Here is a 26,000-nt window from a genome sequence, read left to right on the forward strand (position 1 = left end):
AACCACTAAATTATGAAATTGCTAAATTGGGAATTGTATTTCAACCCAGAACAAAAAATGTGCTTTGACGGACACTAAATAACTTTCCCAGCCACAACAGGACAGCGGTAACGAGAGATTTAGCGGGATATAAATTTGAGGCCTAGTATTTAGGCGCTGGGTGACCGGTATGGATTTAGTGACAGAATTAGACTTGGAAATGCACAGTAGCGTGTGTGTGAAGTTATTCTGAATGACCCTATGTGCACCTTGAATATTATATACCCTTTTAGGGATAGATTTCAAATAGCTCTGATATAGCAAGAACCACTAAATTATGAAATTGCTAAATTGGGAATTGTATTTCAACCCAGAACAAAAAATGTGCTTTGACGGACACTAAATAACTTTCCCTGCCACAACAGTACAGCGGTAACGAGAGATTTAGCGGGATATAAATTTGAGGCCTAGTATTTAGGCGCTGGGTGACCGGTATGGATTTACTAACAGAATTGGACTTGGAAATGCACAGTAGCGTGTGTGTGAAGTTATTCTGAATGACCCTATGTGCACCTTGAATATTATATACCCTTTTAGGGATAGATTTCAAATAGCTCTGATATAGCAGGAACCACTAAATTATGAAATTGCTAAATTAGGAATTGTATTTCAACCCAGAACAAAGAAATTTGCTTTGACGGACACTAAATAACTTTCCCAGCCACAACAGGACAGCGGTAACAAGAGATTTAGCGGGATATAAATTTGAGGCCTAGTATTTAGGCGCTGGGTGACCGGTATGGATTTAGTGACAGAATTAGACTTGGAAATGCACAGTAGCGTGTGTGTGAAGTTATTCTGAATGACCCTATGTGCACCTTGAATATTATATACCCTTTTAGGGATAGATTTCAAATAGCTCTGATATAACAGGAACCACTAAATTATGAAATTGCTAAATTGGGAATTGTATTTCAACCCAGAACAAAAAATGTGCTTTGACGGACACTAAATAACTTTCCCAGCCACAACAGGACAGCGGTAACGAGAGATTTAGCGGGATATAAATTTGAGGCCTAGTATTTAGGCGCTGGGTGACCGGTATGGATTTAGTGACAGAATTAGACTTGGAAATGCACAGTAGCGTGTGTGTGAAGTTATTCTGAATGACCCTATGTGCACCTTGAATATTATATACCCTTTTAGGGATAGATTTCAAATAGCTCTGATATAGCAGGAACCACTAAATTATGAAATTGCTAAATTGGGAATTGTATTTCAACCCAGAACAAAAAATGTGCTTTGACGGACACTAAATAACTTTCCCTGCCACAACAGTACAGCGGTAACGAGAGATTTAGCGGGATATAAATTTGAGGCCTAGTATTTAGGCGCTGGGTGACCGGTATGGATTTACTAACAGAATTGGACTTGGAAATGCACAGTAGCGTGTGTGTGAAGTTATTCTGAATGACCCTATGTGCACCTTGAATATTATATACCCTTTTAGGGATAGATTTCAAATAGCTCTGATATAGCAGGAACCACTAAATTATGAAATTGCTAAATTAGGAATTGTATTTCAACCCAGAACAAAAAATTTGCTTTGACGGACACTAAATAACTTTCCCAGCCACAACAGGACAGCGGTAACAAGAGATTTAGCGGGATATAAATTTGAGGCCTAGTATTTAGGCGCTGGGTGACCGGTATGGATTTAGTGACAGAATTAGACTGGGATATGGCCAAAAAATAACCACACTATTGCTGGTTAAATGCACTTGGTGACGGGCGCAGCTTGCCCCTGATGTAGTATATGGCCAAAAAATGAACAGACTATTGCTGGTTAAATGCACTTGGTGTCACAGCTTGACGAACCACACTACTGAGGGTTAAATGCACTTGGTGACGGGCGCAGCTTGCCCCTGATGTAGTATATGGCCAAAAAATGAACAGACTATTGCTGGTTAAATGCACTTGGTGACAGGCACAGCTTGCCCCTGATTTAGTATATGGCCAAAAAATGAACAGACTATTGCTGGTTAAATACACTTGGTGTGATAGCTTGACCAACCACACTACTGAGGGTTAAATGCACTTGGTGACGGGCGCAGCTTGCCCCTGATGTAGTATATGGCCAAAAAATGAACAGACTATTGCTGGTTAAATGCACTTGGTGACGGGCGCAGCTTGCCCCTGATTTAGTATATGGCCAAAAAATGAACAGACTATTGCTGGTTAAATGCACTTGGTGTGATAGCTTGACCAACCACACTACTGAGGGTTAAATGCACTTGGTGACGGGCGCAGCTTGCCCCTGATGTAGTATATGGCCAAAAAATGAACAGACTATTGCTGGTTAAATGCACTTGGTGTCACAGCTTGACGAACCACACTACTGAGGGTTAAATGCACTTGGTGACGGGCGCAGCTTGCCCCTGATGTAGTATATGGCCAAAAAATGAACAGACTATTGCTGGTTAAATGCACTTGGTGTCACAGCTTGACGAACCACACTACTGAGGGTTAAATGCACTTGGTGACGGGCGCAGCTTGCCCCTGATGTAGTATATGGCCAAAAAATGAACAGACTATTGCTGGTTAAATGCACTTGGTGATGGGCGCAGCTTGCCCCTGATTTAGTATATGGCCAAAAAATGAACAGACTATTGCTGGTTAAATGCACTTGGTGTGATAGCTTGACCAACCACACTACTGAGGGTTAAATGCACTTGGTGACGGGCGCAGCTTGCCCCTGATGTAGTATATGGCCAAAAAATAAACAGACTATTGCTGGTTAAATGCACTTGGTGTGACAGCTTCACCCTGATGTAGGCTTTAGCCAAAAAACAACCACACCATTGAGGGTTAAATGCACTTGGTGACAGGCGCAGCTTGCCCCTGATGTAGTATATGGCCAAAAAATAAACAGACTATTGCTGGTTAAATGCACTTGGTGTGACAGCTTCACCCTGATGTAGGCTTTAGCCAAAAAACAACCACACCATTGAGGGTTAAATGCACTTGGTCGCAGCTTGTGCTGGCGCACCACAAGACACAAAATGGCCGCCGATCACCCCAGAAAAATGTGACTGACAAACGGTCTGGGCAGCCTAAAAACAGTGAGCAATTGAGGATCAGCAGCTCAATGATGCACAGCTGCAGATCAATCAATAATCAAGTCCTTTGGAGGAGTTAATCTGCCTAATCTCGCCCTACTGTCGCAGCCGCAACCTCTCCCTACGCTAATCAGAGCAGAGTGACGGGCGGCGCTATGTGACTCCAGCTTAAATAGAGGCTGGGTCACATGGTGCTCTGGCCAATCACAGCCATGCCAATAGTAGGCATGGCTGTGATGGCCTCTTGGGGCAAGTAGTATGACGCTTGTTGATTGGCTGCTTTGCAGCCTTTCAAAAAGCGCCAAGAAAGCGTCACAAAGGCGCCAAGAAAGAGACGAATACCGAACCCGAACCCGGACTTTTACGAAAATGTCCGGGTTCGGGTCCGTGTCACGGACACCCCAAAATTCGGTACGAACCCGAACTATACAGTTCGAGTTCGCTCATCCCTATTGATGATGTGACTGCTGACAAAAGCAGCAGGATGAATTCTGCAGTGTTTCGGGCAATATTATCTGCTCATATTCAGCAAAATGCTTCAGGGCGGCACTTCACAGTGCAGATGGACAATGACCCAAAGCATACTGCAAAATTAACCAAAGAGTTTTTTTAAGGGAAAGAAGTGGAATGTTATGCAATGGCCAAGTCAATCACCTGACCTGAATCCGATTGTACATGCATTTCACTTGCTGAAGACAAAACTGAAGGGAAAATGCCCCAAGAACAATCAGGAACTGAAGACAGATGCAGTAGAGGCCTGGCGGAGCATCACCAAGGATGAAACCCAATGTCTGGCGATTAGAGATGTCGCAAACATAAAATTTTCCGTTCGCAAACGGCGAACACAAATTTCTGCAAATGTTCACGAACGGGCGAACCGCCCTTGACTTCAATAGGCAGGAGAATTTTAAAACCCACAGGGACTCTTTCTAGCCACAGTAGTGATGGAAAAGTTGTTTCAAGGGGACTAACACCTGGACTGTGGCATGCCGGAGGGGGATCCATGGCAAAACTCCCATGGAAAATTACATAGTTGACGCAGAGTTGGCTTTTAATCCATAACGGGCATAAATCACCTAACAATCCTAAATTTTTTTGAACAACGTGGTTTAAAACATCCAGTGTGTATACGATCAGGTATGATGTTGTATCGATCAGGTAGTGTAAGGGTTGCGCCCGCTTCACAGACATTGACAGACCAAACTCCCCTTTTAATGCACCGCAAACAACCACAAACAGTCCATTTGTCCAACTGCAAACTTCCCATTTTCACAAGGTTGGATACCAAGCTAGCCATGTCCCGTTGATGTCATTGAAGGTTTCTTCCTCTACCCAGCCACGTACAAAACCAAGGGTCCCCGAAAGGTTAATTGAATAGATTTTTCGAACGGGGAGATGGTTAAAAAAACGCTGGCTCCCTCCCCTTTGTTTGAATCCATGCACGGTCACTGAGTCTGCGCCGTGCAATTTACTGTCACGCCCGATATGAGTGGTATTTTCTGTAATATTATTCTCATCAGTTTAATCCCTGTTACGTGACGTCCCCAATCTGGGGTCCATTTATTATATTGATTTTTCGAACGGGGAGATGGTTAAAAAAACGCTGGCTCTTTCCCCTTTGTTTGAATCCACGCCACGGTCACTGCGTCTGCGCCGTGCAATTTACTGTCACACCTGATATGAGTGGTATTTTCTGTAGTACTATTCTCATCAGTTTAATCCCTGTTACGTCCCCTATCCGGGGACGTGTGTTGAATTGATTAATCATTGTCGAATTAACGACATCCTGAAATAATTTTGTTCTGAGCTCTGTACTTGCTTTGTATTGGAATTGATGGGGATTTTTTTCAATTGTCTGCATTATTTCTAATAAATTTTTTTTATAAAGTCTCTTAATAGTTTATTTTATGTATTAAAAACCCATACCACTTAAAAAAATAAAATAAAAAATGAAAAATAATGTTATTTCTATGAAAAATTATCCGACTGATCGCCTTTAGTCTGATCATAATGAAGCAACAGCCTTATCTGGGATATGGAAACATTGCCAACACACTCATAGAGGTATTGATCGCTTAATTGTGATACGCAAGCCCCTTCACCACAACAAGGTACCGATCACGAAGGGGAATTGACACATGTATGTGCCTTTTTTTTGTTTTGTTTTTGCTGCCACAGTGCAGCACTAGAGGCCAGAAAAATTAGGCATGTACACATCCCTGAAAAATTAGGTATTGTTGCAGCAGCTGCTGTAGCAACAGGCCGGAAAAATTGGTGTTTTCCAGGCAGAAAGGTGACTAAAACATTGCGGCTTGAACCCTAGTTTGTGGCGGAGAATTCACGAAAGTCATCCGGTATGCAGATATTAAATACAGCAGTGTGGGGTCCATTTTGAGGCCAAGGCATGTCATCAGGCCTTTTGTTAGTTAAACGTATCCCCCACTGTCAGTCCCTTCGGGATCCATGCCTCATTCATCTTAATGAAGGTGAGGAAATCAACACTTTTTTGACAGAGGCGACTTCTTTTGTCAGTGACAATGCCTCCTGCTGCACTGAAGGTCCTTTCTGACAGGACACTTGAAGTGGGGCAGGCCAGAAGTTCTATCGCAAACTGGGATAGTTCAGGCCACAGGTCAAGCCTGCACACCCAGTAGTCAAGGGGTTCATCGCTCCTCATAGTGTCGATATCTGCAGTTAAGGCGAGGTAGTCTGCTACCTGTCGGTCGAGTCGTTCTCGAAGGGCTGTGGCGATGTGTAGGACTGAAAAAGCTCTGCATGTCCTCCATCAACAACACATCTGTAAAGCATCCTGTCCTTGCCACGGTGGTCGTGGTAGGAGGAGGATTACTTTCATTTCTTCCCCTGTTAGATTCCCGTTGTGCTGTGACATCCCCCTTATAAGCTGTGTAAAGCATATTTTTTAGTTTGGTTTTGAACTGCTGCATCCTTTCTAACTTTCGATAATTTGGTAACATTTCCGCCACTTTCTGCTTATACCGGGGGTCTAGTAGTGTGGCCACCCAGTACAGGTTGTTCTCCTTCATCCTTTTTATACGAGGGTCCCTCAACAGACATGACAGCATGAAAGACCCCATTTGCACAAGGTTGGATGCCGAGCTACTCATTTCCCGTTCCTCCTCCTCACTGATGTCATTGACAGTCTGTTCTTCCCCCCAGCCATGTACAACACCACGGGTCCCAGATAGGTGACAACAACGAGCACCCTGGGATGCCTGTGGTTGGTCTTCCTCCTCCTCAAAGCCACATTCCTCCTCTGACTCCTCTTCCTCATACTCCTCTTGCAGCGTTGCCGCAGGTCCGGCAAGCGATGATGACAAGGCTGTTTCTGGTGGTGATGGTGACCACAACTCTTCCTCTTCACGCTCATCTACAGCCTGATCCAGCACTCTTCGCAGGGCACGCTCCAGGAAGAAAACAAATGGGATGAGGTCGCTGATGGTGCCTTCGGTGTGACTAACTAGGTTTGTCACCTCCTCAAAAGGACGCATGAGCCTACAGGCATTGCGCATGAGCATCCAATAACGCAGTAACGTGGCAAAAAAAAACTGTCCTAGCACCCCGGTCATACAAATACTCATTGACGGCTTTTTCTTGTTGGAGCATGCGGTCGAACATTAGGAGTGTTGAATTCCAACGTGTCGGGCTGTCGCAAATCAAGCGCCTCACTGGCATGTTGTTTCGGCGCTGAATGTCTGAAAAGTGCGCCATGGCCATGTAGAAATGCCTGAAATGGCCACACACCTTCCTGGCCTGCTTGAGGACGTCCTGTAAGCCTGAGTACTGAGACACAAAGCGTTGTACGATGAGATTCAACCCGAAGACAGCGTGACTCTGTGGTACCCGGGATGTGGAATAGCCCCTGGGGAGCTGGGGGGATTCAGTTGATGTGCAGCCAGAGGCTGCAGCAGAAGAGTATTCAGCCGAGGAGGTTATGGAAGAGGATGGAGTAGGAGGAGTAGAAGAGGTGGCAGTAGGCCTGCCTGCAAGTCGTGGCAGTGTCACCAACTCCGCTGCAGAGCCACGCATTTCATGCTTGGCAGCCGTCAGCAGGTTGACCCAATGCGCAGAGTAGGTGATATACCTGCCCTGACCGTGCTTTGCAGACCAGGTATCAGTGGTCAGATGGACCCTTGCCCCAACACTGTATGCCAGAGATGCCATGACATCCTTTTCAATCACTGAGTAGAAGTTTGGGATTGCCTTATTTGAAAAAAATAATTTGTCCGGGTACCTTTCACTGTCGTGTCCCAATAGCGACAAATTTTTTGAAGGCCTCAGACTCCACCAGCTGGTATGGTAAAAGCTGGCGGGCTAAGAGTTCCATCAAGCCAGCTGTCAGACGTCGGGCAAGGGGGTGACTCTGTAACATTGGCTTCTTACGCTCAAACATTTCCTTTACAGACACCTGACCAGGGGTGTATCTATCACAAGGCAAACAAGGCATTTGCCTAGGGCGGCACTTGCCAATGGGGCGGCAAAATGCCTTGTTTGCTTAGTGATAGTTACACAATATGCTAAATATTTTCATTGCTCCTTGTCCGATCCAATCCTTCACTATGCAATTGGTATCGCCGGTGCCGCATAGTGAAGGAGTTGAAAGAGTTACTTCCTCCTCCAGACCTCCCCTGCCTTTTGTGTCCGCGCGTTTCCGTCCAAGTGCAGAACGGATCCTACACATGGTCACCCTGAACACTGAGGCCAGGCCCCGGCCACCAATGCACCGATCCCTGAGCCTGCTGTCTTCAAAAACTGTAAGTACTTAAATTACAGTAATTCACAAAAAATCTATTACTTAGTTGTTTTATGGGGTAAGGGGGTTGGGACCCGTTGGGTGGTTAGAGGGGGAGAAGGGGTGGGTCAAATTTATATTAGGGGGGTGCCCGAGTTTAGTCTCGCCTAGGGCAGCACAAAACCAATATACACCACTGCACCTGACTGTGGGCAGATGGGATGTAACTGCTGTAGGTGAGAGGCGGAGTGGCGGGTGGTTGAGAGGGGGCAAGGAGGACAGCAGTGGTTGACGTGGCTGAAGATGCTGGACCAGGAGGAGGATGGTGGCTTTGAGCTTGTGTGCTGCTTCTACTCGTCATCATGTGTTGATCCCATAGGCGTTTGTGATGTGCGATCATGTGCCTTCGCAAAGCAGTTGTACCTAGGTGGGTGTTGGATTTCCCACGACTCAGTTTCTTTTGGCACAGGTTGCAAATAGCATCGCTGTTGTCAGAGGCAGACACACAAAAAAATTGCCACACTGCTGAGCTTTGCAATGACGGCATTCTGGTGGTGGCAACAGCATGCGTTGATTGGCGTGCTGTCTGGCTGACCTCGGGTGCCGATACATGCTGTCTGACTGTGTCACTAGCTCCTTGCGACGACCTCCCCCTGCTTCCAACTCGACTCCTCCTTCTCTCTTTCTCCCCTTCTGAACTTTCCCCCTCATCTTCTTCTCTTCGAGCAGGCACCCACGTGGCATCCACGGACACATCGTCATCATCAACCACTTCACTTGTATCTGACATCTCAGCAAAGGAAGCAGCAGCGGGTACAACATTATCATCATCATCACACTGTACGTCCATGTGTGTAATGCTGCCTGACTGAGACATATACCTGTTATCTACATCCCCTGGCAATAATGGTTGTGCATCACAAATTTCAGCCAACTGATGTGTAAATAACTCCTCTGAGGGATCAAGTGAAGCGGCTGTGGTGGCTGTGGTGGTAGTGGAGGTGGTGGCGGCGGGCGGGAGAGTGGTGACCAAAGCTGAGCTGGAGGAGGATGGTGCGTCTTGGTTCTTAGCGGAAGCTGTTGATGATTGGGTGTCCTGTGTAAGCCAGTCAACTATTTTCTCAGAATTTTTTGGGTTCAGGGTACGTGGCCTCTGAACACTGGGCATTATTCCAGGGCCTGCCTCTGCCTGACATTTTTTTTTTAGATAAGTGGTACTATGCGTGCAAGATACTGTGCCACCCTATCTAAGTTGTGGGCAGTGGGCACAGTACAGTCTGTGTGAGCCTGACACACACGGGCTTGCAATTTGCAAATGTGATAATATCACCGATTTTTTTTTTTATAGAATTTTTTTATCTGCAAGGTATTTGAGTGAATGACACCCTGTAACGGTATGAGTGGAGGCCTAGCCAGTGGCCACAATACAGTCTGTGTGGGCCTGACACACACGGGTTTGCAATTTTCAAATGTGATTATATCACAGAAAAATGTTAATACAATTTTTTTTATCTGCAAGGTATTTGAGTGAATGGCACCCTGTAACGGTATGAGTGGAGGCCTAGCCAGTGGCCACAATACAGTCTGTGTGGGCCTAACACACACGGGCTTGCAATTTGCAAATGTGATTCTATCACAGAAATTTTTTTAATAGAATTTTTTTTTATCTGCAAGGTATTTTAGTGAATGACAACCTGTAACGGTACGAGTGGAGGCCTAGCCAGTGGCCACAATACAGTCTGTGTGGGCCTGACACACACGGGCTTGCAAATGTGATTATGTCACAGAAAAATATAAAATAGAATTTTTTTTTTATCTACAAGGTATTTTCTGTCACACCCTGTATAAATGGGGTGCACGTGCTGTCTGTGACTGAGCCTGTAGCCTCTCACACACGGCAGCCAGGCAACTGCAATATATATATATATATATATATATATATAAATAAAAAAGCAGACTGATGTACCAGCCCTGAAAAGGGCTTTTTGGGGTGCTGTCAGGACGAGTCTGTGGACACAGAACGATGCTGTAGCTAACGCTTTCCCTATTGAATCAGCAGCAGCTGCACTGTCCCTCCTCTCACTGTGAATGCAGCTTCCGAATGAATCTAAAATGGATGCTGTCCAGGAGGTGGGAGTGTCTGGGAGGGAGGGTCTGTTGCTGATTGGCTGGAATGTGTCTGCTGACTGTGAGGTACAGGGTCAAATTTTACTCAATGATGATGTATAGGGGGCGGACCGAACATTGCATATGTTCGCCCACCGCGGCGAACGCAAACAAGCTATGTTCCCCGGGTACTATTCGCCGGTGAATAGTTCGGGACATCACTACTGGTGATGTCTATGCGTTCCAGACTTCAGACTGTAATTGACTGCAAAGGATTTGCAACCAAGTATTAAAAAGTGAAAGTTTGATTTATGATTATTATTCTGTCCCATTACTTTTGGTCCCTTAACAAGTAGGAGACACATATGCAAACTGTTGTAATTCCCACACTGTTCACCTGTATGTAAATACCCTCAAATTAAAGCTGACAGTCTGCAGTTAAAGCACATCTAGTTTGTTTTCTTTCAAATCCATTGTGGTGGTGTATAGAGCCAAAAATTTTAGAATTGTGTCACGGTCCCAATATTTATGGACCTGGCTGTAGTTCTTCCAAATCCTTTTGAAATCCTTTTAGTTGGAACTTGTTTCAATTTTTACCCCCACCTCTCCCAAATTTTGTCTGCCGGACAGTTGATAATGTTTTAGTTTTAGCGTTTTAGTTGTAGCTTTTAAAGAGGACCTTTCACCTGTAAAAACAATGTGAACTAAGTATGCTGACATGTAGAGCGGCGCCCGGGGATCTCACTGCACTTACTATTATCCCCGGGCGCCCCTCCGTTCTCCCGCAATGCCCTACGGTACCTTTGCTCTGTAAGTTATAGTAGGCGGTGTCTGCCCTTGTCTTGTGGGTGTCTCCTTCTCCTAGGCTGCAGCGCTGGCCAATCGCAGCACACAGCTCACAGCCTATGAGAAAAAAACCTCCCAGGCTGTGAGCTGTGCACTGTGATTGGCCAGCACTGCAGCCTAGGAGAAGGAGATGCCCACAGGACAAGGGCAGACACCGCCTACTATAACTTACAGAGCAAAGGTACAGTAGGGCATAGCGGGAGAATGGAGCGGCGCCCGGGGATAATAGTAAGTGCAGTGAGATCCTCGGGCGCCACTCTACATGTCAGCATACTTAGTTCATATTGTTTTTACAGGTGAAAGGTCCTCTTTAAGTTTGTATGTACATGTTTTGCATCCATATTGGAGGAAGTAATCAGGTTCCTTTTTTATATAACATTTCTTTAAATTGCTCTGATTTTCCAAGGTCCTCGTTTGTTTTGCCCACCTCTACATCCCCTTTTCTTCTTTTTCTTACTGATGAGTGGAAAAAATCCTTTTATACAGCCTTTTTAACTGTTATTCTTGGTGTATCCATTTTATTGTTATTTGTTGCATTACTTTTATTTAAATTATGATATTTTGTCCTTTTGTGTTCTCCCTGTTATGGATTATACTTTTTCCCTGCATTTTATTTTATTGTTTTACTGTTTTCATACTCAGATCTTCCACTAGTATTTTTTATGACCTCTGCATAACTGATGGGGGTTATTATTGCCTTGTTCTTCCTCCTCATTGTTTAATATCTCATATATGGAATATTATTCTGATAGATTCTGATCCTGAGAATGATATGCTGAGAATGGACAGCTCCCCACTGGAATTCACTATTATCCACTATACTATTTTTACTCATTTGAAATTCATCTATAATTTCAAAGGGTTCTCTATCAATGCTATGTTGCATCATTATGCTGATTCTCTGCAGTTCCTTGATGTCCCCTGTAAGACTTTTTTGCAGCACTAGACTTTTCGGGATGATATCCCTTTCTAAATATTTTTCCAGAGATGCAATCTCCCTCTAATATTTCATTTCAATAACTAAAAGCCATTCTAAAACCTTAAATGTATGTTTAGCATGTATAATTTTGTATTGAAACTATGTCCAAAAAAGGAATGCATACTGCAGATACAGTTGCAAGAAAAAGTATGTGAACCCTTTGGAATTATATAAATTTCTGCACAAATTGGTCATAAAATGTGATCTAATCTTAATATAAGTCACAATCATAGACAATCACAGTCTGCTTTAACTAAAAAACACACAAACAATTAAATGCTACCATGTTTTTATTGAACACACCATGTAAACATTCACAGTGCAGGTGGAAAAAGTAAGTGAACCCCTAGACTAATGACATCTCCAAAAGCTAATTGGAGTGAGGTGTCAGCCAATTGGAGTCCAATCAATGAGATGAGATTGGAGGTGTAAGTTATAGCTGCCCTGCCCTATAAAAAACACACACCAGTTCTGGGTTTGCTTTTCACAAGAAGCATTGCCTGATGTGAATGATGCCTCACATAAAAGAGCTCTCAGAAGACCTACGATTAAGAATTGTTGACTTGCATAAAGCTGGAAAGGGTTATGAAAGTATCTCCAAAAGCCTTGCTGTTCATCAGTCCATGGTAAGACAAATTGTCTATAAATGGAGAAAGTTCAGCACTGCTGCTACTCTCCCTAGGAGTGGCCGTCCTGTAAAGATGACTGCAAATTCACAGTGCAAACTGCTCATCGAGGTGAAGAAGAATCCTAGAGTGTCAGCTAAAGACTTACAAAAGTCTCTGGCATTTGCTAACATCGCTGTTAGCGAATTTACAATACTTAAAACACTAAACAAGAATAGATTTCATGGGAGGATACCACAGAGGAAGCCACTGCTGTTCAAAAAAAAACATTGCTGCATGTTTACAGTTTGCACAAGAGCACCTGGATGTTCCACAGCAGTACTGGCAAAATATTCTGTGGACAGATGAAACCAAAGTTGAGTTGTTTGGAAGAAACACACAACACTATGTGTGGAGAAAGAGACACAGCACACTAACATTAAAACCTCATCCCAACTGTGAAGTATGGTGGTGGGGGCATCATGGTTTGTGGCTGCTTTGCTGCATCAGGGCCTGGACAGATTGCTATCATCGAAGGAAAAATGAATTCCCAAGTTTATCAAGACATTTTGCAGGAGAAATTAAGGCCAACTGTCCACCAGCTGAAGCTCAACAGAAGATGGGTGCTGCAACAGGACAAAGACCCAAAGCATAGAAGTAAATCAACAACAGAATGGCTTAAACCGAAGAAAATACGCCTTCTGGAGTGGCCCAGTTAGAGTCCTGACCTCAACCCGATTGAGATGCTGTGGCATGACCTCAAGAAAGCGATTCACACCAGACATCCCAAGAATATTTCTGAACTAAAACAGTTCTGTAAAGAGGAATGGTCAAGAATTACTCCTGACCGTTGTGCACGTCTGATCTGCAACTACAGGAAACGTTTGGTTGAAGTTATTGCTGCCAAAGGAGGTTCAACCAGTTATTAAATCCAAGGGTTCACATACTTTTTCCACCTGCACTGTGAATGTTTACATGGTGTGTTCAATAAAAACATGGTAACATTTAATTCTTTGTGTGCTATTAGTTTAAGCAGACTGTGATTGTCTATTGTTGTGACTTAGATGAAGATCAGATCACATTTTATTACCAATTTGTTCAGAAATCTGTATAATTCCAAAGGGTTCACATACTTTTTCTTGTAACTATATGTTCCTTTCTATTGCACCATAAATCAAACATGCTGAAATTTCACACAAAAAATAGGATATATACCACTGATGGATTACACACTCTAGTACCTTACTAGAAGCTAATTTAGGCATGATCAACATCAGACTGTCAGTTATCTTTTATTCAGGACAGTAGTGTATGGGATAATTCTTCACCTGTAGTCCGATTTGGAACAGTTTCACAACAGATAGTCTGTACAGATACATGTTATAATATTTATGATCTCCTAAGATCTTGTGTGCAGATGGGAGAAACTTCCGGAAGAAACTTCAACCATCACTGAAGCACTTCACCAATCTAGGCTTTATGGCATAGTTGCCAGAAAATGCCTTGCTTCAGTAAAAGACACATGAAAGCCTGTCTGGAGTTTGCAAAAAAACACCTAAAGGACTCTCAGAATGTGAAAAACAAGATTCCCTTGTCTGATTAAACCAAGATTAAAAAATTTGCCTTCATTTCTGAGTGTCATGTCTGGAAGAAACCAAGCAATGCTCATCACCTGCTTAGTTCCATCCCTACAGTGAAACACGATGGTGGCAGCAGCATCATGCTGTTAGTGTACCTTTCAGCAACTGGGACAGAGAGATTATTCATGGTTAAAGGAAAGCTGAATGGAGCATTGTACAGAGATATTGTTGATGAAAACCTGATCCAGAGTACTGTGTTCCTCAGACTTGGTTAAAGGTTTACCCTCGAACAAGGACTCTAAACACAGCCAAGACAACACAGGGGTGGCTTATGGACAACTCTGATGTCCTTAAGTGGCCCAGCCAGAGCCTGACTTGAACCCTTCAAACAACTTTAAAAAAAAGGCTGTCCATTGACGGCCCCCATCCACCCTGACAGAATTTGACAGGATTTGCAGAGAAGAGCGTTTGCAAACCTTGTGGCAATGTACCAAAGAAGTCTGGAGGCTGTAATTACTGTCAAAGATGCTTCAACTAAGTACTGGGTAACGGGTCTTAATAATTATTTCAATGCAATATTTCAGTGTTTCCATTTCAATAAGTTAGCAAAGATTTCAAATTTATGTTTTCACTTTGTCATTATGGGGTTTTGAGCGCAGGTTGATGGGGTAAAAAAAAAAATCATTTTCTTTTCATTTCAGCACAAGGCTGCAGCATAACAAAATGTGACAAAGGTGAAATGGTGTGAAGACTTTCTGAATGTACTGTATGCACTTTACAGCTTTAGCCTCCATGCACACAACCATATCCATAGTTCATTCTGCAAACCACAGATCCGTAGAATATGGATACCTTCCATGTGCACTCTATATTTTTTCTCACTCCTACCAATAAAATTACTATTCTCATCCACAGGGGTGTTGCTAGGGTCTTAAAGCATCAGGGGCACGAGCCCAAGGCATATGTCTACCCCAATTCTCCCCCCTCCTCAAAACGGAGCTCCTCTACTCAGTCTATATGCATAGCGCACCCACCCACAGTATATAAACAGCTCTCCCACCCACAGTATAAATGCACAGCTCCTCCACCCACAGTATAAATGCACAGCTCCTCCATCCACAGTATACAGTATCTGCACAGCTCTCCCACCTACAGAATACAGTATCTGCACAGCTCCTCCACCCACAGTATACAGTATATGCACAGCTGAAAAGTTTGGGTTCGTACCAAACTTGAGGATTTTTGGAGCCTGGACCCGAACCCGAACATTTCAGTAAAAGTTTGGGTTCGGTGTTCAGTGATTTCTCTGTGCTTTTTGAAAGGCTGTGTGACCTTAGAAGCCATTACAGCCATGCCTACTAATGGCATGGCTGTGATTGGCCAGTGTAGCATGTGACCCAGCCTCTATATTAGCTGGAGTCACGTAGCACTGCACGTCACTCTGCTGTGCTTAGTGTAGGGAGAGGATGCTGCTGATGATTTCAGGGAGAGAATGGGAGAGAATCTTTGCTCAAAACGTGAATCTAACTCAGCGATCTACATACAGTGTGTTGTGTGGGTGCAGGGCACAATTTGTTTACCCTGCCCTGAGCCCAGTGACTGAAAAAAAAAAACTTTTATAAGTCAGTTAGGTGGGCAGCAGCGACGGCCATTTTATGCAAGCTCAGTGCACCAGCACTGCATCTGAGCTTTTGGGACATAGAAACCAAGCTTTAAAAACAGCACAAATAATCTGTTTTTTTTTTTTAATCACAATTTTTTTGCCAATTTACAACATCTGGTGCATTTGCAGGCTTAGTCAGTGTGCAATTTAAGCTAAAAATACAGCCATCATTTTCTGGGTTTTTAAAAACACACTTTTTTTTGCCAGATTCCACTATTTTTCTGGCCTTGCAGCATCACCAGGGTTATATACTGCTGTCAAATTCAGTTAATAAACAAACACCCGTTTGGGCAAAAATAAATTTGTTGGCAGCCTTTGCTGCAGATGTCATTGTGAGATACCGCCTTTACATATTGTCTTTCTATTCAGTTATTTGAAATAAAGCCATTTTGGGCACAATTCTTTGATAGCGGCCTAGTGGGGATCAGGGCGTGTGAAATACAACCTTTAAATACAGGGCTTCTATTCAGGTATTTGAAATACAGCCATTTTGGGCAAACAAAATTGAAAGAAGGCCTCGTTTAGTTCAGGGCCTGTGAAATACACCCTTTAAAATACAGGGGTTTGATTCTTTTATTAATAAAACACCTTTTTTTGTGCAAAATACACAATTTTTCAGGCCTTGCAGCATCTTAAAGTTTGAAATGCTGCCATATTCAGTTATTAAACAAACACCCATTTGGGCAAAAAAATAATAATTTATTGACAGCCTTTGCTGCATATGTCATTGTGATATACACCCTTTATATATTTGGGTTATATTCAGATATTTGAAATACCGCCATTTGGTGCACAAATCTTTAATTTAAGCCTAGTCTGGTTCAGGGCGCGTGAGATACACCCTTTAAATACAGGGCTTCTATTCAGGTATTTGAAATACAGCCATTTTGGGCAAACAAATTTAATTGAGGCCTAGCGTGGGTCAGGCCGTGTGAAATACACCCTGTATATACAGGGCTTATATTCTACTATTAATAAAACACCCTTTTTGGGGCAACATACACAATTTTTCAGGCCTTGCAGCATCAAGACGTTTGAAATTCCAGGGTTATGTACTGCTTCCATATTCAGTTATTAAACAAACACCCGTTTGGGGAAAAAAAAGTTTATTTGGCAGCCTTTGCTGCATATGTCATTGTGAGATACACCCTTTATATATTTGGGTTATATTCAGATATTTAAAATACTGCCATTTGGTGCACAAATCTTTAATTGAGGCCTAGTGTGGGTCAGGCCGTGTGAGATACACACTGTATATACAGGGCTTATATTCTTCTATTAATAAAACACCCTTTTTGGGGCAAAATACACAATATTTCAGGCCTTGCAGCATCGACATGTTTGAAATTCCAGGGTTATATACTGCTGTCACATTCAGTTATTAAACAAACACACATTTGGGCAAAAAAAAAAAGTTATTTGGCAGCCTTTGCTGCATATGTAATTGTCAGATACAGCTTTTACATAGTGTGGTTCTATTCAGATATTTGAAATACCGCCATTTGGTGCACAAATCTTTAATTTAGGCCTAGTCTGGTTCAGGGTGTGTGAGATACACCCTTTAAATACAGGGGTTTAATTCAGGTATTTGAAATACAGCCATTTTGGGCAAACAAATTTAATTGAGGCCTAGTCTGGTTCAGGCCGTGTGAGATACAACCTTTAAATACAGGGGTTTGATTCAGGTATTTGAAATACAGCCATTTTGGGCAAACAAATTTAATTGAGGCCTAGTCTGGTTCAGGGCGTGTGAGATACACCCTTTACATACTGTCGTTCTATTCTACTATTAATTAAATACTCATTTAGGGCATGATCCTAAATTTGAGAAATATGAGGAGAGCGTCAAATAATGGACGTGGCCCAGGTCGTGGTGCTGCTGGGGGAGCTCCTGTTACCAGCTACACATACAAGTGAAAACCATTCCTCAGGTGCGAGTAGGTGACAGAACCTGCAGCGGTATTTGGTCGGGCCTAATGCGGCTCTACAAATGGTGAGGCCTGAACAAGTACAGGCGATAGTAGATTGGGTTGCTGATAGTGGATCCAGTTCCTTCACATTGTCTCCCACCCAGTCTCCTGCTGAAAGACCACAGTTGGCACCTGCAGTCGATGTCCATCAGTCTTTCACCTCACCCCCTTGCAAATCAGCCAAGCAGTCTGAGCCCCAAGTCATGCAGCATGCTCTTCTGCTTTTTGATGACTCTGTTAGCAGGGGTTCCCAGGGCCATCCACCTGCCCCAGAAGTGAAAGAGATTGAGTGCACCGATGCCCAACCTCTTATCTTTCAAGATGAGTACATGGGAGGACGATTGCAGCACCTCTTGTATGATGACAAAACAATGGTGCCAACTGCTGAGGCTTTCAAAAGTGTGCAGACCGACAAGGAAGGCAGGGGTGAATACTGGGTGAAAGATGATGTGGAGGACGATGAGGTCCTCGACCCATATGGAATCAAGTTCATGCGAGTGACCTATGTAGTTCGGAGGAAGAGGCGGTGGTCGCACAGAGCCACCAGCACAGCAGTAGAGGGAGCAGGGTGCAAAAGCGGAGCGGCCTTCCTCTAGGCAGTACGCCTCCTACTGCCCACCGCAGCAAGGGACCGAGCACACCAAAGCCAGCTCCAAGGAGTTCCCTGGCATGGCAGTTCTTCAGACAATGTGCTGACGACAAGACACAAGTGGTTTGCACGCTGTGCAATCAGAGCCTGAACCGAGGCATGACCAAGCATTTAAGTGCTAAGCACGAGCTGCAGTGGAGTAGACGCATCAAAAACCAAGAAAGGTCTCTGACTCATCCTGCTTCCTCTTCTGCTGCAGTCTTGGCCTCTTCATAAACCTCTGGAGTGACAGTGCCACCTGCCACCCTGCAAACAGAGGATCTTCCAGCAACACCACCACCTGAGTTACCAAGCATCTCCACAATGTCCCACGGAAGCGTTCAGCTCTCCATCTCCCAAATGCTGGAAAGGAAGTACCGCGCTACCCACCCGCGATCACTAGCCCTGAATGCCAGCATTTCAAAATTACTGGCCTTTGAAATGCTGCCATTCTGTCTGGTGGAGACGGATAGTTTTAAAGGCCTTATGGCGGTGGCTGTCCCAAAGTATGTCATGCTTAGCTTCCACTACTTTTTCAGACGAGCCATCCCTTCCCTGCACAACCAAGTAGGGGACAAAATCAGGTGTGCACTGCACAACGCCATCTGTGGCAAGGTGCACCTCACTACGGATACGTGGACCAGTAAGCACGGTCAGGGACGTTATATCTCCCTAACAGCACACTGGGTAAATGCAGTGGTGGCTGTGCCTGAGGCGGATAGCAGTTTAGCGTATGTCCTTCCACCACCGAGGATTGCAGGGTGCTTCAGTTTGCCTCCTGTTGCTTTCTCCTCCTACTCTGCTTCCTCATCCAGTCAGCGTAACACCTTCACCACCAACTTCAGCACAGCCAGGGGTAAACGACAGCAGGCAGTTTTAAAACGTATCTGTTTGGGGGACAAACCCCACACCGCGCAGGAGCTGTGGACGGGCCTTGAACAACAGACCGATGAGTGGTTTGTGCCAATGAACCACAAGCCCGGCCTGGTGGTGTGCGATAATGGGCAAAATCTTGCACCAGCTTTTGGACTAGCCGGTTTGACGCACATCATTTGCCTGGTGCATGTGCTGAATTTAGTTGTGCAGAGATTCCTTAAAAATTACCCCGATATGTCAGAGTTGCTGCATAAAGTGCGGGCCATCTGTGCACGCTTTCGGCATTCTCACCCGGCTGCTACTCGCCTGTCAGCGCTGCAGCGTAACTTCGGCCTTCCCACTCACTACCTCATATGCGACGTGCCAACAAGGTGGAACTCCACCTTGCACATGCTGGCCAGACTGTGCGAGCAGCAGCAGGTGATAGTGGAGTTTCATCTGCAGCACGCACGGGTGAGTTGCTCGATGGAACAGCACCACTTCACCACCAATGACTGGGCCTCCATGCGAAACCTGTTTCAAGTACTCCACCAACATGGCCAGTGCCGATAACGCCGTTCTCATCGTTACTATCCTACTTCTATGCCTCCTTTAAAAATCGCTCCTGGCGATGATGGAAGAGGATGTGGCACAGGAGGAGGAGGAGCAAGAGGGATCGTTTTGTAGGGTTTCCGGCCAGTCATTCACAAGTGGCCCCGAGGGTGGGTTCCTGCACCCAAAAAGTAAAGGTTCACAATTGTCCAGCCAGGGCACAGTTCTGGAGGATGACGAGGTGGAGGATGAGGAGGAGGAGATGGAGGAGGAGGAGGAACCATGTTCACAGCAGGGTGGCACACAGACCAGCTCATGGCCATCAGTGGTGTGTGGCTGGGGGGATACAGAAGACACAGACGATACACCTCCCTGGCACACATAAGCGATTACATGCTGTCTCTGCATTGACAGCCGAGTTGCCCACATTCTAACTTGTGCTGATTACTGGGTGGCCACGCTGCTGGATCCCCTTTACAAGGACAACGTACCATCCTTAAATCCGTCACTGGATTGTGATCGTAAGATGCGCGAGTACAAGCGCTCGCTGGTAGACGCGCTGCTGTTGGCATTCCCACCTGACAGCGAGTGGCACAGTGGAAGGCGACGGCAGAGGAAGAGGTCGCCAACGCAGCTGGGTCACCACCAACACCTCAGAAGGCAGGGTTAGCATGTCCAAAATGTAGAAAAGCTTTGTCAGCACGCCCCAACAACCAGCATCACCAGCTGATATGGAACGTCTTAGCAGGAGGCATCATTTCACCAACATGGTGGAGCAGTATGTGTGCACACGCCTACACGTACTGAATGACAGGTCTGCCCCCTTCAACTTCTGGGTCTCCAAATTGGGCACATGGCCTGAGGTTGCCCTTTACTCCTTGGAGGTGCTGGCCTGCCCTGCAGCCAGTGTATTATCTGAACGTGTGTTTAGCACGGCAGGGGGCATCATCACAGATAAGCGCAACTGTCTGTCCACAGCCAATGTGGACAAGCTCACTTTTATTAAAATGAACCAGGCATGGATCCCTCAGGACTTGTCCGCACCTTGTGCAGAATAGACATGTATATTGGCACTAACCAGCCATTGTTATACTGCAGCGCAATTGCTCATTATTGTATTTTGGATATTTCACACTCTTTTAGAGTGTACCATAATTAAAACATTTTTTTTTATTAAAACCAAAAAACAGTGTTGGCTACCTCGTCCTCCTCCACTGCCGCTTCCACCTACACCACTACATTCACTGCCTCCTCAAACTCCTACTCCATATGGAACTCCACCTCATAAGTCAATTTTTATTTAATGTATGTATTTTATTTTATTTCATTTCACTACTTTGTCATTTACATTTTCTGGTGAAATTCATCAGTTTTTGTGTGTATAGTACCACTGCTATACCTAGTAGACCGCAACAGTTCCCCATAGATATAAAAGGGACTGGTTACATCTTGCAAAGAGCATCAAACACAGGAAACTTTGCTTATGTGGAACGCTATTCTTAGATATATGTAAAATTGATACAGGACAATTAGCAGCATTCCAGCATATTACTTATTAGGACCGACCATACCACCACAGGTGGAAACTTTTTAATATAGGTTGTGACTACTGTACCCTATGAAATTATAAGAAAACATCACTGAACTGAGCAGAGACTGATTGCTTCATCTATCCTCCCTCCAAATTAATATTCAACTCTCAGGATCCTTCGGCCCTGAAAATACAGGTCCTTCTCAAAAAGTTAGCATATTGTGATAAAGTTCATTATTTTCTGTCAGGGGCGTAGCTAAAGGCTCATGGGCCCTGGTGCAAGAGTTAGGCTTGGGCCCCCCTTCCCTCAGTGCTTCGTGTGTCTTCTTATGCAGCACAAGGGTCTTTGGGCCCCATCAGGCTCCTGGGCCCGGTAGCGACTGCTACCTCTGCACCCCCTATAGCTACGCCCCTGTTTTCTGTAATGCACTGATAAACATTAGACTTTCATATATTTTAGATTCATCACACACCAACTGAAGTAGTTCAAGCCTTTTATTGTTTTAATATTGATGATTTTGGCATACAGCTCATGAAAACCCCAAATTCCTATTAAAAAAAATTAGCATATCATGAAAAGGTTCTCTAAACGAGCTATTAACCTAATCATCTGAATCAACTAATTAACTCTAAACACCTGCAAAAGATTCCTGAGGCTTTTAAAAACTCCCAGCCTGGTTCATTACTCAAAACCGCAATCATGGCTAAGACTGCCGACCTGACTGCTGTCCAGAAGGCCATCATTGACACCCTCAAGCAAGAGGGTAAGACACAGAGAAATTTCTGAATGAATAGGCTGTTCCCAGAGTGCTGTATCAAGGCACCTCAGTGGGAAGTCTGTGGGAAGGAAAAAGTGTGGCAGAAAACGCTGCACAACCCGACCCTGAGGAAGATTGTGGAGAAGGACCGATTCCAGACCTTGGGGGACCTGCGGAAGCAGTGGACTGAGTCTGGAATAGAAACATCCAGAGCCACCGTGTACAGGCGTGTGCAGGAAATGGGCTACAGGTGCCGCATTCCCCAGGTCAAGCCACTTTTGAACCAGAAACAGCGGCAGAAGCGCCTGCAGAGAAGCAGCACTGGACTGTTGCATGTCATTCGGAAATCAAGGTGCCAGAGTCTGGAGGAAGACTGGGGAGAGGGAAATGCCAAAATGCCTGAAGTCCAGTGTCAAGTACTCACAGTCAGTGATGGTCTGGGGTGCCATGTCAGCTGCTGGTGTTGGTCCACTGTATTTTATCAAGGGCAGGGTCAATGCAGCTAGCTATCAGGAGATTTTGGAGCACTTCATGCTTCCATCTGCTGAAAGCTTTATGGAGATGAAAATTTCATTTTTCAGCACGACCTGTCACCTGCTCACAATGCCAAAACCACTGGTAAATGGTTTACTGACCATGGTATTACTGTGCTCAATTGGCCTGCCAACTCTCCTAACCTGAACCCCATAGAGAATCTGTGGGATATTGGGAAGAGAAAGTTGAGAGACGCAAGACCCAACACTCTGGATGAGCTTAAGGCCGCTATCGAAGCATCCTGGGCCTCCATAACACCTCAGCAGTGCCACAGGCTGATTGCCTCCATGCCATGCCGCATTGAAGCAGTCATTTCTGCAAAAGGATTCCCGACCAAGTATTGAGTGCATAACTGAACATAATTATTTGAAGGTTGACTTTTTTTGTATTAAAAACACTTTTCTTTTATTGGTCGGATGAAATATGCTAATTTTTTTAGATAGGAAATTTGGTTTTTCATGAGCTGTATGCCAAAATCATCAATATTAAAACAATTAAAGGCTTGAACTACTTCAGTTGTGTGTAATGAATCTAAAATATATGAAAGTCTAATGTTTATCAGTACAGTACAGAAAATAATGAACTTTATCACAATATGCTAATTTTTTTAGAAGGAATAAGGTGAGGATTTTTGGGTCATCAGCCCCAGCCCTACAAAATGGCATATTCATAGATTTTTTTTCCTATTGTATCATTTCACTTTACTGTTTTTTATATTGTTCATTTTACATTGTGACCTTATTTTATTGTAAGTTTTAATAATAAATTGTGTCCTATATCTCCGTATACGAGTGCCCATCCATATTTTTTCTATATTTTAAAAATTTTGCCAGATAGAAACCACTGCTCTGCATAGTTGACAGGGAATAAAATGTAATAAATTCTTCAGTAATTAATGCGCGCCACATCCTTTCATTCAATGCTTAAAGGGAACCTGTCACCGGGATTTTGTGTATAGAGCTGAGGATATGGGTTGCTAGATCGCCGCTAGCACATCCGCAATACCCAGTCCCCATAGCTCTGTGTGCTTACAGGACTCATCTCAGGTTAATTTGCATATGTATAAAATCGTTTTTTTTACACAATAAAAGCACACAGAGCTATGGGGACTGGGTATTGCGGATGTGCTAGCAGCCATCTAGCAACCCATGTCCTCAGCTCTATACACAAAATCCCGGTGACAGGTTCCCTTTCAACTTTGAAAAGTTATCGCACTTTTATGCTTTAATAATTTGCCCCATAATTCAACTCTATAATTGTAAATTTGAAAAAATTAATCCTGCAACTTTTGGGTCTCCAAATTGGGCACATGGCCTGAGCTTGCCCTTTACCCCTTGGAGGTGCTGGCCTGCCCTGCAGCCAGGGTATTGTGTGAAGGTGTTTTTAGCATGACTGCAGGGGGTTATCACAGGTTATATTTCCCAATGTTTTGGGGTGTACCCTAATAAAAAATAAAAATAAAAAAAAAGCAGTGTAAGCTACCTCCTCCTCCTCCACTGCCGCTTCCACCTACACCGACACATCTTCCTCCTCCTCAACCTCCTACTCTATATGGACCTCGTCCTCCTAGATCAAGATTGTTATTTTTTATTTTTACGTATTTTATGTTATTTAAAGTCATTTCCCTATCCACATTTGTTTGCAGAGCACTTGCCATGCTTTTAATCACATTTTGATGCCATTTACAGCCCTCTAGCCCTTTCTATGAGATTTTTACAGCCATTTTAGTGCTCAAAAGTTCGGGTCCCCATTGACTCCAATGGGGTTCGGGGTCAAGTTAGGGTCAAGTTCAGGTCCCAAACTCAAACTTTTTTTCAAAGTTTGGCCGAACCCTTTGAACCCGAACATCCAGGTGTCCGCTCAACTCATCATTCATATTTCTTTGGTCTCCCTAATGATAAAGAGCACCCAAAAGAGTACTATACCCCCAAGACCAGTCAACTAAGCAAGGCAAATTATTTTTGACATTTTAGTTCTTTTTTTTTTTTCATCTAGAAAGAGAGCAAGCTTCCATGTTTTAATGAGAGAAATATAAGCGTGGGTGAGATATTCAAGCTATCTTGTCTAGTTGAATGCTGCTTTGGGGGGTCTTTCTCTACAAATTCTATTCAAACAGCTAATTGTGGGGGTGCTATGCCGGGAGATTGGGGATCTAAAAAACACAGATAAGAGCCACATATGTTCGTCATATGCCTGTATATTCTGCCCTCTGTAGAACTGTCCTATCTTTGTCCCCAAAATGGATAAGGCTAGGAAATGTTTTTATTTATATTTTTTTTGCTTGGCTGCGGAACTGACATACGGGTGCAGACAGCACACTGTGTGCTGTCCATATCTTTTGCAACCCCATTGAAATGAATGGATCAGCATCCAGTCAGCAAAAAATACGGATTGGATGCGGACAAAAACACAATTATGTGCATGAGCCCTAATTAATCTTTCCTTCCAAAAATATTTTACTTCTTCACCCCTGGAGAGTTTTTTTGTTTTTGTGTTTTCGTTTTTCACTCCCTGCCTTTCTAGTGCCGTCATATTTCTTATTTTTCCATTCAAATATCCATATTACTTGTTTTTTGTGGGACAAATTTCTACTTCAATTAACTCTGCCACGGTTTTATTTGTTTTTACAGTGTTCTGTATGCGGTAAAACTGACCTATTACCTTCATTTTCTTTGTCATTGGAATTACGGCGATACCACATTTGTATAGCTTTTCTAGTGTTTTAATACTGAAAAAAAAATTTAACAAAAAAAATGTTTTTTTTTTCTTTTCATTGCCATATTCTGACTAGAGATGAGCAAAGTTTTGAAATCTTCGATTCGGCAGCTTCACCGAAGTTTGACAAGACATTTGATTTGTTATGGATTTCTTTCATCACAAATCGCTATGCTAAAACCCCATTCAGCCAATCAATCAATGGGGCTGTTTTTAAGGTCCACTTAGACAGTTTAGGGTTCAAAAAATAATAAAAAATCACTTACCTCATCCATTTTCTCACACAGAGGCACTCCTCTCTTGATTTATTCCCCCCCCCCCCCCCCCATTATTTCTAAGACAACTAAGCAACCATTTGAGGAAAAATTATTTGTTACCATGAAGCGTGAGGACATTTGGCTTCATTTAGAATCAAATGTTTCCAAAAATTTGAACCAAATTCCAATTTGGATGCTACACTTCGCTTAACACTGATTCTGACCCCTATAACTTTTTCGTAGTTACACAGTATCAATACAGAGCTGTGTGAGGACTCATTTTCTGCAGAGTCATCTGCACTTTTCATTGATTCTACTCTGTTGTGGGCATTTTTTTTTTTTTTTTATCACTTTGTGATGAATGAGCATGCTTGACCGAGTTCGGCTCGAGCATCTCTATGCTCGGCAGATCCGAGCGCTCGGCCGAGTACCACATGTGCTTGAGCGCCATGCTCGAGTCTCATTCCCGAACGTTTGGCGCCTTCTGAGCAGCCACTGAACATGCTGGTAAGTATTGCCATCACTGTAATGCCATTAGCCATGTTTTCTACTGGCATTACAGTGATTGGCTGG

The sequence above is a fragment of the Bufo gargarizans genome, chromosome 3 (genome assembly GCF_014858855.1).
Source record: "Bufo gargarizans isolate SCDJY-AF-19 chromosome 3, ASM1485885v1, whole genome shotgun sequence".
Taxonomy (NCBI): Eukaryota; Metazoa; Chordata; class Amphibia; order Anura; family Bufonidae; genus Bufo; species Bufo gargarizans.